The sequence below is a fragment of the Panthera tigris genome, chromosome B2 (assembly GCF_018350195.1).
Source record: "Panthera tigris isolate Pti1 chromosome B2, P.tigris_Pti1_mat1.1, whole genome shotgun sequence".
NCBI lineage: Eukaryota > Metazoa > Chordata > Mammalia > Carnivora > Felidae > Panthera > Panthera tigris.
The window spans coordinates 75,374,749-75,386,680 of NC_056664.1; positions in this window are offsets into that span (position 1 = coordinate 75,374,749).

The window sequence follows — 11,932 nt, forward strand, 5'->3', positions numbered from 1 at the left end:
CTCAGTCAGTTAAGTGACTGACTTGGACTCAGGTCATGATCTCGAGGTTTGTGAGTTTCAGTCTGGCTTCGGGCTCTGTGCTGACAGCTCAGAGCCCGGTCCTACTTCAGATTCTGTGTCTCCTCTCCCTGCTCCTCCTCTGCTCATACACACTTTCTCTCTCTCAAAAATAAACAAACGTTTCAAAAAAAAAATAAAATGTTCTCTAATGTAGACTTTTCCATAACCAGGGCTAGTCTTCCCCCAAGTGTTCTGAATTTGTTTTTCCTAGGAGAGATCTAAAGGGCTCACTCTGGACTTAGCAGAAAATAGGTAACCTCCTACCCCATAGACTCTCATGTTGACTGGCCTGATTACTGACCCCCTTCCTCATACAGCTGGTACTTAGTTCCCTTCTGCTCCCCTCTTCATCTTCTACACTTATCAGAATCTTTGTCTCACCTCTTCCATGTCCTCTCTTTTGCAAACAGAACATTGACTTCCTTCAAGCTCCTGGCCCTTGGCTTCGTTTCCTAGGATACCTGTAGTGGCATCAAGGAGAAACTGTGCCCTTAATTCATACAGCCTGAAATACCTCATTTTCATGTCTTTCCCTCAGTGTTTTCTCCCACAAGGGCAGCCCAGTCTTGTTTACGAGCCTGAACTCAATATGAGGTTTCAATATAGAACATTTCAAACAGATTTATCACTTAGGCATGTTTTTATTTGTTTATTCTGAAATTTCTTCTCACTTTCCTCATGGTATATTTCTCCCCAGTCTTGGTAATTTCACTGACCAACCAACAACAACAACAACAACAACAACAACAAAACAACCTTAGGGATCTTCTTTTAAAGTTGTTAGCTATTAGTGAATTTTCTTTTCTTTTTTTTAAATAAATACTGTTTTTTCCTTTTTTAATTTTTTTTAGAGAGAGAAAGAGAGAGAGTGAGTGGGGGAGAGGGGCAGAGAGAGAGGGAGAGAACCTCAAGCAGGCTCCAGGCTTAGCACTGAGTTCAACATGGAGCTCTATCCCAGGATCCAGGGATCATGACCTGAGCCAAAATCAGGAGTCGAACACTCAACTGACTGAGCCACCCAGATGCTCCTAGTGAAATCCTCATAATTTTTTTTAAATGTTTATTTATTTTTGAGAGAGAGAGAGAGAGACAGAGACAGAGTGTGAGCTGGGGAGGGGCATAGAGAGAGGGAGACACAGTATCCTGGCTTCCAGCTGTCAGTACAGAGCCCAATGCAGGACTCAAACCCACCGACCAGGTGATCATGACGTAAGCTGAAGTCGGCTACTTAACCGACTGAGCCACCCAGGTGCCCCTGAAATCTTCTTTATAAATATCTCTAATAGCGCATGAGAATGATCGCCAGGTACAACTTATTTCTGCGTAAGTATGTATTTTATCTGGCAACTCTAGTAGGAGTTGAGGTGCTTTGCCTTGACACAACCGTTTCTGGAACCTGGCAAACTGACGAATGCTGACAGTACAAGGATTTTTCTTCTCTGAATATCTCAGTATTTCAAGGACTAAGTCGCAAATATAAAAGGTATACACAAATGGAGCACAAATGGATCACAAGAAGTTATTCAAGATTTCCTAATTACACAGGTTGGACCGCCTCTCTTTGACCATTAAAGTAACGTGTCTTCAGGGAAATCTTATCTGAATTTCTAGTCTAGATTATATTCCTATTTAAACTCAGCCACAGTAGTTCCCTCTTGTGGGCTTTATCACTATGATGATAATCATATGACTACTGGTGTGATTATTCATTTACCGTAAGGCTTCACAAGGGCAGGGATCTTGTTGGTCTTGTTTGGTGCTCTACTCCAGTGCTTATTACTATACCTGACAAACAATAAGTGATCAGCAAATTTAGAAGCTACTATAGAAGATCCCATTTTCTATAGAAACAATACAAAGAAACATCCAGAGGTATAAATATGACAATAAATATGCAAAACACATAAAGAAAACTTTAAAATACTTCTGAAGGGTACAAAGAAAATATAAATAAGTGCAAAGTCATACCATGTTCTTAGATAGGAAACCTCAATTTCCACAAAGAGGTTGACACACACTGAATTAACTTACATGATGATTATGTTCTCCAAACTGTACCAATGGATTTTTCTTAATGTTTATTTTGAAGAAGAGAGAGACAGAGAATGAGCAGAGGAGGGGCAGAGAGAAGAGAATCCGAAGTGGGGTCCAGGCACTGAGCTGTCAGCACAGAACCTGACGTGGGGCTCGAACTCACGAGCCATGAAATCATGACCTGAGCCAAAGTCGAATGTTTTATTGACTGAGTCACCCAGGCACCCCTATGCCAATAGATCTTTTTTTAAACTTGAAACTTCTAATGTTTGAATGAAAGCAATACAAAAAAAGAAGGGCCAGGAAAATTTTAAAACAGCAATAAGGAAGATTATACCTCCCAGGTAATGTATCATGAAAACGTTAATAATTAAATTCTGGTGCTGGCACAGGAACAGGTAGACAGAACAATGGGATAGAGGAAAAAGCTGAAGTTGCATCACAAATTAATGATAAACAATGAATTTTTCATTAAATGATGTTGGAGCATCTGAGTAACCATCTGGAAAAAAATAAAGTTGAAACTGTACCTCATGTCATGTACATCAGTATACACTACAAAATGGATATAGGAAATTTAAGTGTAGAACTGGAACCATAAATGTAATAGAAAAAAATAGCAACATTCATTTGTGATCTTGTGATCTTTGTAACTCTGTTAGGATCTATAAGCCATAAAAAAAAGATTGATAAGTAATCAGACCATATTCAAAAATTAAAAAAAAAAGATTTCTGCATGGCGGAAAGAAAAAAAAACAAGTAAAAATAATCCCTTCTGCAAAGTAAAATATAACAAAATAGGGGGAAAACCCACACAATTATAATCACGGAATAAAAAGCTGATCTCCTTATATAAAGTTCACCACTGCAGTTCAACCATTTCACTTTTTTAACAATGGATTTTAACAATGGAAGATCATACCAAGAGTTCCTAGAAATTATCAATAAAAAGCCCTAGACTAACAATCCAATAGAAGATTGACACGAAGTTTTTGGTGAGGCTGTGAGGAAACAGGCAGGCTCACTCCTATTGGTTGGAGTGTAGACTGACAACCATTTATGGAAAACAACTCAGCAAAAGTTGCCAAAATTATACATGCATCAATTATATAAAATACATGAAAAATATAAAGTTATGGACTTTGACATGGTGACCCAATGTTCATTTAAAAGAGACTATACCCATATTAGGGTATACCCGTGTTAGAGTATATGTATATAGTGGGACACTACCCAACTTAAAAAAGAATGACGTCACTCTTATGTTCTGAAGGAAGACCTCCAAGATCCTTATGTGAAAAAAACGCAAGGCATGAAACCAGGTGCATGGTATAAAGAATATTTTATGTATGTATGTATATGTGTGTACATGTGTGTACACATACACATGTGTACATATACATGCATATTGAATATGCATTAAAAAACTCACAAAGGATACCTAAGAAAATTCTTACGAGTGTTTCTGGTTAGGATGGCTTGAGAATGGCAGGAGGGAACTAGGTGATTACAGGACAGGGGTGGGTAAGAGATAGATTTTCCTTGCGTGACTTCTTATTGTTCACTTGATTTCTGGAAGATGTTAGGGTAATACACATTTAATAAATTAAGTATATAAATTGAATTTGAGAGAAAAAAATAACATCACCTAGAAAAAAGGAAACTGTTCATTCTATGAAGTCAAGTACCATGGATGGAATAAAAGTACACCTGAGGGGCATTTGACTGGCTCAGATGGTACACCATGAGACTCTTGATCTCAGGGTTGTGCGTTCAAGCCCTGCACTGGGTGTGAAGTTTACTTCAAAAAAAGTTTCAGAAAATTAAAGAAAAAAAAGTGCACCAGAGGAATACCAAGGCCAATGTCACAATGTTTTCTGTTCTTTTTATTTTAAGCTGCCTTAAATCAGTTCTGGAAATAGAAGACAAACAAATAAATGTGTATGTTTATGCTAACAAACTGCTGGTTAATCTCAATTTATCTAGACATGCAAATAATTCCTTTCAATTAGGAAGTGTTTGGGGCACCTGGGGGGCTCAGTCCATTAAGTGTCCGAGTTCGGCTCAGGTCATGATCTCATGAGTCCCATGCGGGGCTCTCTGCTGACAGCTCAGAGCCTGGAATCTGCTTCGGATTCTGTGTCTCCCTGTCTGTCTGCCCCTAACCTGCGCACGCTCTATCTCAAAAAATGAATGAACATTAAAAAAATTTTTAAAAATTAGTGTTTTTCACCTCAGAATTATGTGAAGACTCGCTGAAGGCTGAATTAGTGCCCTCTCTTAGGAGATGTTCACGGGGGTTTCACGCTGCTGAAGGGTGGAGGGAAGGCATCCTGGCCCTTCGTCCATCAAGGAAAGAATCTCAAAACTAAATAGAGTAAAATTCATTAACTTCTCACTAGAAACAAATCTACTTCAAGGGGAAACATAACATACTCTTCTTCTTCTGGACTGTGCCCATTGTGGCCTCTGTCTCTGTGGTGTGAAAGGAACATCGCAATCAGAAATCACTTTTAATTAAGCGTAAGCTTGTCACTGCGGTCACACCATTTTATTTTAACAATTTGGAAGATCTAGAGATCATAACACAAATTTTCCTCCTTATAAAACAAGCCTCTATCTTAGGCTTACTCTTTGTGAGAGCGTACAAAACCCAAACAGAAGTTTCCTTGAGATCCTGTTTAAAATAGAGGTCCTGATGAAATCCACATGGCTTACATTCAACCAAAGTGACGTTGATTGACAGGGCAAAAAACTTTAATAACTGGCAAGAAATAGGACTTCATTGTGGGTTGAGGAAGTTTACCCCCAAATTACGAGACTGAGATGAAAATCTTAAATTCCTTCAATTTTTACCGGAGTCATTCCTAACTCCTGTCTTCCTTTGACATCAATGGCTAAATTATTTTGCCCCTCCTCACCTTGCCGGGAAAGCCTGCCCAAAACCATCTTCATGGTCATCACCTCTTGGATGAACTACTGTGAAGTCATGAATGGAGGTACAGAGACAGGGAGGAGGAGGGGGAGGGGGAGGGGGAGAAGAAAGTGGCCCCAAATGTGCAGAAAAGACTCTAAAGTTTTGCTAAGTCACTTCAGGCCTTGGGTTTAAAGAATTTCAGGAAGCCATCCCAGTATCTTTTTCTTTTTTCTTTGATAGTGATGTTAACATTTTCTAGGAGATGATTTAACCTAATATTGTTACCTTAATATATGTTCGGTTTCTTTTTTTAAGCAATAAAACTGTTCTCAGGAGATCTGTCCATTTGACTCTTCAGAAGGGTTACCATTATCAGTGAATTTGCATTCTCCTTCATTCCCTACATTTGAAATGACTATGTCTGAGGGAGAGATTCATAGTGCTTTCATTTTCTGAAATAATTACATGTGCGTGTATAAATATTCATAGTATTTACTTGTTCCTTAATATCTGTTTCCCTTTGCTAGAACAAAAGCTTCATAAAAATAGGAGCTTTGTCTAGCAGTGAGAGCTAAAATTAGTGGCCAAAACTCTAAGTAGAAACAGTATATTTGTGTAGCCTCCGAGGGTCTCTCCAAATTTACTAAGGTAGTGGTTTTTAAATATGACCACAAATTCAAGATAAAATTTATTTCCTCTGCCCCTGAGTGTGCACAGGATTTAGCAACCCACTTTTAAGTGTAGACTGGAAAGGCAAAATCCTAACTATATAGTGGAGAAACCTGTCAGACACTACCTTAGTCAAGCAATTAAGGTGAATATGACAAATCATGGTGACATCGTGTGTCACCTGATATATAGGTAGGGCACATCCTCTCAGTGGTATTCTTCCCCAAAATTTATAACTTCAGTCCAATCGGGAGAAAACATCAGACAAACGTAAATTCAGAGACATCCTTCACAATATCTGAGCACTATTTTTCAACCATCTGAACATTACGAAACACTAGAAACGACCAAAAAACCTGTTAACAGATCGGAGGAGGTGAGATACTACATGTACCGTGGCATCCTGGATTGGATCCTGGATCAGTAAAAGGACATTAGTGGAAACACCGGTGAAATCTGAATAAACTATGTTACTTTAATGAAAAAATAAAAGGAGCATTGTCTGTCCTGTTGCCCTCCTTATCCTCCACACCTAACACAAGTCTTGGCACATAGTAGGCACTATATGAATATACTGAAAGATAAATTTGGGGAGTGCCTGGGCGGTTCACTCGGTTAAGTGTCCAACTCTTGATTTCGGCTCAGGTCATGGTCTCACGGTTCGTGAGATTGAGTCCTGTGTAGGACTCTGTGATGGCAGTGCGGAGTCTGCTTGGTATTCTCTCCCTCTGCCCCTCTCTGGATCTTGTGCACTCTCTCTCTCAAAATAAACGTTAGAAAAGAAAAAGAAATTTGGGTTCAAATCCTAATTCTTTCAGAGTTTTCTGACCTTGGGTAAATTAATTAATCTAAGCCTCAGCTTCTTCACCCATAATAATAGCATCTTTCTCATAGTGATTCTGTTGCCGTTGATTAATGCTTAGCAAAATGCCTGGCACATGGTAACAACTTGTAAAGTGTTCGCTGTTTGTGGCTGCTAGCTAGCTCTGTGCCACTTGTGGCTTCTTTCAGAAAAATTTGTGACAGGACAATAATTTTAAACGTGACATGTTGTATACTTGGTTTACTTGGTGAAGAATCTTGTTTTAAAATTATACCTAGGGGCACCTGGGCAGCTCAGTGGGTTAAGCATCCGACTTGGCTCAGGTCATGATCATGTGGTTCATGAGTTTGAGCCCAGCTTCAGGCGCTGTGCTGATGGCTCAGAGTCTGGAGCATGCTTCAGATTCTGTGTCTCCCTCTCTCTCTGCCCCTTCCCTGCTCGCACTCTGCCTCTCTCTCTCTCTCAAAAATATATAAACATTAAAAAACCTTTTTTAATTATACCTAAATTCTCAGTGCCTGTTTTACTATCAGTGTTTCCAGCCATTGCTTTTCTCTTCATCAATTCAAATTGTTGATACCTGAGCTCTGACAGTTTAGCTGATGTCTAGGTTTTTATAAACTTAATGAATGTGTTGTTTATAAACACCAGTGGGTTAATTGTCCTAGAGATTATAGCTAGTCCAGACTGTTAATAGCTGCTTGTAAACTGAGGATAACAAGTTATACCAGTTGAGTACTTAAAGCATGCCTTCTAATTTACCATTCTGAACTGTTAACTATCCAGACACTAAAAAATATATCAGGGTAGGAAAACTTAGGGGAACTGATTTCTACATTGGCTAACTGTTTCAAAAGCTCAGGATTAATTTTTTTTAATAGAGCCAAACAAGCCAGAAATAACATGGAAAAATATATATGACAAATATAATCAAGGAATAGGAAACAGATATTTACAAAATAAGAGAAGACCACACCCACTTCTTTGATATATTTAGGAATTTGAAAAGCTTGATAAAAACAAGTATTCTGGTTTTAGAACACTCGATGAGTATAGAAGTAGAATATTTGAATAGACCATCAGCTATGAAAAATAATTCTAACTAATAGAGAGCTACCTCAAAAAAATAGCAGGCACAATACGTTTTTTTACCTGATAGTGCATTATTATTTTAAACTATTGAAGAAAATAATATTCATAATGTTTAACTGTTATAATGAAATTAAAAGATAGAGTTATCTTTTTAATTTTATGATGCTAACAAAATTTTGATAACAAAATCTAGCAAATATACCTTCAATAAGTAAATTATATGAGTTTATCTTTCAGTTACCTAAAAAGAGTGACAAATGTTAGAATTTATAAATTAAAGAATCAGTCACCCCAAGCCATTGTGTTTCCCCAGGAATGAACAGACGGTTTGTATTAAAAAAATCAATACATTCATCAATAGGTCTGATAAGAACATCCATGAAATAATTTCAATAGATTTTTTGAGAAAGCATTTGATACCACTTAATAGCTATTCCTGTTTAAATATTTTTTAAAAGTTAGAAAACTAGGTTATTTCCTTGTTATAGCACATCTACCTTAATCCATCAGGTAACACCACCATGTTTAATCGTGAAATAGCAGACATTCCTCTCAGCATGTTCATGATCATTATTATTTAATTTTTTCCTAAATGTTTAACCAATGAAATCAGATATAAAAAAATAAATAAAATATTACAACTGGAAAGGTGATTATATCATCATTTCAGACCATATGATTATATACCTGGCAAACAAACCAAAAAATGAATGAAAAAACTTGAGAAATAATAAGAATATTAAGTAAAATTATCAAACACAAAATAAAAGCAAATAGAATTTTTATATTGCAAAAACAATTAGTAGGTATTAAAAATATGACATTGTAAATAGCAAAAAAAAAAAAAAAAAAAAAGAAGAGAAAATATACTGAAGTAATTTCCAAAGGGATTATGAGAACTATCTAAAGTTAGCAAACTTTACAGAGTAACAGGAAATCTTAATACATGGAGAGATATTTCTAGATTATGTTGGAAACATTATAAATATGTTATTTATAAATTCTAAATTATTTTATAAGTTTAATGCAATCTTAATGAAAATAATATTGATTACACTTGTTATGATTTTGAAGATCATCTGGAAGTATTAATAGGCAAGAAAAGTTAAGACTGATAAAGATGCCTTTGGGGCACCTAGGTGCCTGAGTCAGTAAAGTGTCTGATGTCAGTTCAGGTCAGATCTCACAGCTAGTGAGTTCGAGCCCCGTGTCAGGCTCTGTGCTGACAGCTCAAAGCCTGGAGTCTGCTTCAAATTCTGTGTCTCCCTCTCTCTGCCCCTCCCCCACTCATTGTCTCTCCCTCTCTCTCTCACTCTCTCAAAAATAAATAAACATTTATATATATACACATATGTAAGGCTGATAAGGATACCCCCACTCTACCAGATATTAAAATGTATTTTAAATTATGGTAATGGAAGCACAAAGAATACAATGCACATTACTGAACTAGGCCTCTGTATGAGACTGCTAATTAACAACACCATTTCCAGAGTAATTAGAAAAAATAATTTTGACAAAAAATTATTGTAAGAAACAGCAAATGTAATAGAAACAGTGGATTACGAAAGCCGGTGGTCTGTAGTACCTTTTTTTTTTTAATTTTTTTTTTATTTTATTTCTTTTTTTTTTTTTTCAACGTTTTTCATTTATTTTTGACACAGAGAGAGACAGAGCATGAACGGGGGAGGGGCAGAGAGAGAGGGAGACACAGAATCAGAAACAGGCTCCAGGCTCCGAGCCATCAGCCCAGAGCCTGACGCGGGGCTCGAACTCACGGACCACGAGATCGTGACCAGGCTGAAGTCGGACGCTTAACCGACTGCGCCACCCAGGCGCCCCTGTAGTACCTTTAATCAATTTTCCCAAATCCTCACGCTAATCCAGACTTTGGTGATAAACTCTGGTCATACTATACCTTAGGAGTCAGATGAGGTATTTTTGCAATGGGGTGACTGATCTTTAGCAGGATGGGAGTGTGTGTGTTTGTGTGTGTGTGTGTTTTAGAGACTGTTTTATTGTTGAATAAAACAAGTGAAAAGCAAAGAGAATATTAAAATAATATTAATAAAATATATGTGGGGGATGAAGGGGGATGATACATTGAACCCTTGTATGCCCCCCACCCAGATTAAAGCATAAAATATTACTATTTCCTTTGGGGTCTCCATGCACTCCCCATCTATCTCTATTCATCCCCTCTCAGAGGGTAATCACCTTTCTATATTTCAATGTATTTTTGTTTGCATAAACAACATATCACATATCTATTAATCATATCTTTCATTCAATCTCTGTCCTGAGATTTACCTATAGTGTTGTATGGAATTAAAAATTGTTGCTTTTACCTGTTGTGTAATATACTTATTTCTTCCATTATATATGTATATACATAAAAATATTTATATAGATAGATACACACATAAATTAAGTGTGCATGAACAGCACATATCTCTCCATATATAGAGCCTTATTTAATGTATTTCAATAAAATTTTATGAATCTCTCTATAAAGCTCTTATACATATTTTGCCAGATTTATTCCTAGGAAATTTATATTTTTGTTGCTGTTACATATTGAATCTTTAAAAAAATTTTTTTTATGTTTATTTATTTATTTTCGAGAGACAGAGAGAGATGGAGCATGAGCAGGGGAGGAGCAGAGAGAGAGAGAGAGACACAGAATCCAAAGCAGGCTCCAGGCTCTGAGCTGTCAGCACAGAGCCTGACATGGGGCTCGAACTCGTGAACCATGAGATCATGACCTGAGCCAAAGTTGGATGCTTAACCGACTGAGCCACTCAGGAGCCCTCTGAATCTTTTTTTTTTTTTTTTAAATCCATCATTTGGAACAATTAGTATTTTTGTACTTACCACTACAGATAAACTTGGATTAGTACTATTATTTTGTACTTTCTTTTCTTACACTTTTTCTGTGTTTCTTTTGTAACTTTTTCTTGCTTTCCTTTGGACTGATGGAGTATTTTCTCTTATTCCATGCCTTCTATTTGTTGGGAGATTAAATGTGATATTGGCATTCAGATTGGTTATTCCTATCATTTTAGCATGCATTTGTAACTTATCAAATTCTCCATTAACCGATATCTTTTTCAGCAGCTGAACACTGCCAGGCCCCTTAGAAAACTGGAACTCCAATCAATTGACTGCACAGTTATAGATCTAATTTGGTCACCTCCCACCTCTCAAAAGACTCCTGTCTGGCTTCCTCCTCATTCTTTCATTGATTGAAACCTCTCCCCCTGGTCACCACTGGCCTCCTTACCACTAAACCCAAAGGGTAGTTCTCAATCTTCATCTCATACAATCTAGCAGAAACATTTGAAAATAGTCAACTTTCCACTTGAAGAGTTTTCTTTACTTGAAACACCCTCACGCCATGAAGATGAAGCTTTAAGAGGTATAACAGTTAGACACCCTACCTCTTCTGGGGAGGAGCAAGTATCAGGGTGGTGGAATATTCCTTTGGTTTTCCTCTTCCCTCTCTGGACCTGCCTCCTCAGTCACCTTGAGGCTCATCCCTCCTCATGTGGACACTAAATTTCAGAAGTTCATCAGTCTCAGCTCTACGGTTTCTTTTCCCACTATCTACTTTCTCCTTAGACAATCTCCTTCAATGCCCATGGCTTGACTTTTGCCTCATAAATAATACGACTGTAAGTTACAAATCTATTTCTCAAGCAGAGACCTCTTATCTGAACTCCTGACTCACACATCATGACTCCTCGGCATATCTGCCTAGATGTCACAAAGATTCCTCAAATTCAAGATTGAGATTACAACTGCCTCCAAGTTCCCTCTCCTCCCAGTGTTCTGGTCTCAGTGAAGGCACCAGTATCTGGTCCTTCACGTACATAAGTGAGCAACTAAGGAGTAATCTTGGGTACCTTCCACACTCTCACCTCTAGTCTACACTCAAGGCTTGTCAACTATTACTTCTTTAAAGTTTTAAAAATTCATCAACTGATTTGCATTTAACACCTTAGCCCAAGCTGCTTTCATTTCTTATCTGTACTATTTCAATTCTTACTAAATGTAATCCTCCTACATTCTCTCTTCTTGTATTGCCCAGCCTGTTGGGTTTTGAAGTAAACTTCAGAAACAAATTGGATCCTCATTGCTTACAACCTGTCAATAGTTTTATAATGCTCTTAAGATAAAGACTCAGATCTATAACATAGCCCTGAGGCCCTACATGGTCTCACTGAGCCTTTGTCTCTTTCTCTCACTGCCTCTCTCAGTCTTTGTATTCCACCTACTCTGGCTTATTTCATATCCTTGGAATCAGGCCCTCTTTGTGGCAGTTTCTCTCTGTCTGG